Source organism: Leuresthes tenuis, unplaced genomic scaffold (genome assembly GCF_036924035.1).
Source record: "Leuresthes tenuis unplaced genomic scaffold, fLeuTen1.0.hap1 SCAF_48, whole genome shotgun sequence".
Lineage (NCBI taxonomy): Eukaryota > Metazoa > Chordata > Actinopteri > Atheriniformes > Atherinopsidae > Leuresthes > Leuresthes tenuis.
Genome location: NW_027325402.1, coordinates 175,294 through 179,298, shown reverse-complemented (window position 1 = coordinate 179,298; position 4,005 = coordinate 175,294). Strand labels below are relative to the sequence as shown.

The following is a 4,005-nucleotide window of genomic DNA, read 5'->3' as shown; positions in this document are numbered from 1 at the left end:
AATTATTTTAGAGAAAGCACTAGAGTTTAGATCCCACATTTGTTGATAGGCATTCATTTAATTTTTCTTTTAATCAGTTTTAAAGTGAATACTAACTGAGAAATGAAAAAGGTGAAGAGTTTAGAAGCTTGGTTCAAGAGCAAAACTTGGTTTGTGATCAGCTGAGTCTCTAAACAGAACAGCAAAGGGCTTCATCGAACATTTAAAAAAGATTCAGATTGTTAGAATATCCAGAATTTATAGGAATGGTGGTGATTACTCTTATTTTCTAGAATGGAAATAACTGCACCATGTCTGTTTTATGAATTTAAGGGGCTAAAAAGTTTTGTTCTCGTTTTTCTATGATTAACCGAATGTATGTGAGAGTCCAAACAGACAGAAGGGTTACGGCCGAGCGCTGGACCTTCCAAAAAAGATGAGACAGGCTGGACCTGTGCCATACTAGTTAAGACCTGCCTGTGGATAACAGGTTCATTAAACTCTCACATACACAAACTCACACACGTTCGCACACATACACCCATTCACACACACATTCTTGAACTTGCTGCAAGATTAAACATTTGCATTAACTGACTCCAGCAACTCTGAGTCTCATTGAGAGACTTTTCTCAACAATTGGGTCCTCAAACCAGATCTCAACGTTTTTTCCGCTTTCCAGGGTCGGAGCTGAAACCGTGCACGGGGGAGTCCAGTACTCCTAATGAAAGACCCCCTGCTGAATTGCGGTAATTAGGGGCAAGTGTCCACTGAAAGGGGGAAACAGGGACAAGATCGTACTTTTGAATCAATGGCCAGAAGCCATTGGCAGTGCAGGCATCAACAATAATGGTGTTATTTCACCCATTAACACTTAAGGTACCTCATGCAGTGGCTGTGATATGGTTACTTAACAAAATATCTTTACCAGACATCTCTCCTACATAACAGTTCTTCTTTCACAGCCACACCTTGTTGTCGAGAGATGTGCTACACTTAATCCATCCACACTGCTACCTACCCCACAGATGGAAAGCCTCATGATTGCATGTCAGAAATAACCATCAGTGTTTTACCCAGGCCAGACTTAACTGATATACATTATGAAAATGCAGAAATAACTATATTTATTCAACAGATCAAGGAAAAAAACCCTGATGGCACAAATGCTACAGGATTTGCAGTAGTAACAGAAACTGAAGTTTTCTTAAAACAACCACTACCAAAAAATTACTCTGTTCAAGCAGTCGAATTGGTAGCTTTAACTGAAGCTTGTAAATTAAATAACAAAAAGGTTGTTAACGTTTACACTGACAGTCAGTATGCCTTCTCAACTGTACATGTGTTAACACAGCATTGGAAAAACAGGTATGTTGACATCCACAGCTAAATGTATAAACTACAAATATTTTAGCATTATTAGATGTTATTCAATTGCCATCTACAATAGACTCGTATGAATGACCGGAAGGAAAACCATACTGCCAAAGAATTTGTTTAAATATGCTGCAGTATTGAGCCACGGACCATGTCATGTCTCAACAGGAGGGATGGAAGCAATAATGAACCAGGTTTTTACAGCATATGGTTTTACTAATTATTAAAAACATTTTTTTAGAATAAATAAATGAATAAAGTTTTGTCTAGCAGGTCAAATATGTGCAAAATACATTCCACAGGGCAATCTAAGACCAAAACGAAGATAATTCCCTAAGCCAGTGTATCTTTTTCAACATATTTGTTTGGATTTCATTATTTCATTATTTTGTAGATTTCATTGAACTAAATTAATGTTAAGGGAAACGATTCTGCTCAGTGACAACAGAGGTTTTTACCAAATGGTCTGAAATATTTCCATGTGCACAAGCAGATGCACTCTCAGTAGCAAAATCACGCGTAAAATAACTCATTTCTAGATTTGAAATTCCTGAAAAGATCTTCAGTGATAATTTGACACACTTTGTAAACAATGTCATCTCACTGATGGCAAAGAACTTAAAATAGACCTTAGAAACCACTGTGATATAGAAGGTTTCGCTAACACATTGGAATTGTTTTACTATTTACATATGCATGTGCAGTGAAGAATTGCTTGCTGCTGATAAATGCAAAGAAGAACAGCTTACACATAAATGCTCACATATAGGCTGCTGAATGCAATGAAGACCTGCGTATCCAGTAAAGTTCAATGTCAATGTGTAATATCCAATTAGGATTTGCAAAACAGTGAAGTTAAACAATGAATGGGTCCATAGTCGGTATGAGAAGACTACAGGAATATTTACCTGGGTGTACGTTCAAATTATTGTAAATTATTGTTTGTTTGTTTGTTAGTATGTATATGAATGTTATGTGTATAAACTGTGTTGAGTTGTAGTTACTCAGTAGTGTCTCAGTGAAACAACCGACGGGGGAAGCCTTGCGGTGACAACAAAAGCAGTGTTTTACTGATCAGTCAAGTTGCTCCACTGTACTCCATACAAACTGGTTGGCTACTGAAGGGATAGAAAATGGGGAATACTTGTTTTAAAGCAAACAAGGAATTAGATGGGAAAAATACATGTTTTAACGGGACCCAGACAATATTAAATACTCAGACAGATGGGAGAAGAAGTGTAGTTTTGTAGGAAATCACAAAATTATTACATAAAATGAGTGAAATCAATTGAAGAATGCCTTTCTGGAGAGCTGTTTACCACAGATGAGCAGCTTTGCGACCAAGCACATTGTAGATCGCTTTACTGCCAAAATGATCTAGTTTAATGGATTGGTTTAGACATTTATAACAGCATTTTAAGAACAAAGAGAGAAACAAAAAGGGACAACGCTTCATGGTGGAAGGTGATGTATAAATAACTGTGTATATGATGAAGGAGAGACCATTTGAGCAGCACAGCCATTTCGCAGCACAGGGACAGCAGTTCAAGTTAAAGGATCTCCCATGTGGTATCACCTGTCACACTGTCAAGGCATCAAAAGAAGAAAAAATCACCAAACTCAAGGACAAAGAGACGAAGACTCCGGTGAACGAAGAGAGAGGACTTACAAACCAGAAATACAAAAGGATGCTCGATATCAAGATCCAGAAGAAGAGGCTAACAATGCCACGAACACTTACGATGCTGGGAATGATGCCAGCAATGAACAGAGAAGAAGATTCAGTGTCATCAATCTGCAACACGTGCCTCTAATGAGGGGGTGAATATAGAATCCTCAACGATTACAACGTCTCTGGGAACTGTGACAACAACAAGGTTTAAACCATTTTGATATATATTGTAACCTATTGGCTAAGGAATAGTGCTGAAAATGAGGTAAATCTAATCCACCACTGTCCTTGGTCTTCTGTAGGGTTTTTAAACTAATACGTGGTGGTTTGTTTTTCCACAGAAATTTGGAGATGCATGAATCTAGTGACTTAAACCAAGTAGCAGATAGTTTTATGGGGATCATTGAGAACAAATAGTTAACTTTTGGTAGTATCATCATTTTAATGGTTGTAACTCTCCCCATAAGTGATATAGGTAAGGACTTCCAACGAGAGAGATCGTCCTCTACTCTCTTTACTAATTGCACATAATCCATCTGTACTTATCAGTTTAATATGTGATATGTCTATGCAAGGACTACATATTAAATGGATTTTTATCAATAGGAGTTGAAAAAGGAGCTTGCTCCGTTCACTCCAAGCATCGACCCGGTACTGCAGTGCCGCTGGGAACGGTGCGCTCTCCTCTGCTGTTGTGAAAAAGCTAACAGCGGTGCAGGATGGAAGTTTCTTTTAGTCTGCTGAGAAAAGAGAGTGAATGCGAAGTAGACTTTAACACGGCTCTGGGAGCGAGCCGAGTGCGGGCTAACCAGGAGAATTGCTTGAAAGAAACGCGACACCGAATGAGCGGTCAGAACAAAGCCTCAATACGGTGTTCCTGTGGTGTTTTTATAAAATGCGGTGAAAATAAAGGTGTGAATGCCCCATAGAAAACTAAAAGGTGGAGCGGAAGTGTTCGGCTGCAAGAAGGTGTGAAT

At 38.5% G+C, this 4,005-nt stretch overlaps 1 pseudogene; it reads left to right on the top strand.

Moving 5' to 3' along the window:
• Positions 1–3,536: 3,536 nt before the first annotated feature.
• LOC140285633 (U2 spliceosomal RNA) lies at positions 3,537–3,713 on the top strand (annotated as a pseudogene).
• Positions 3,714–4,005: the final 292 nt, after the last annotated feature.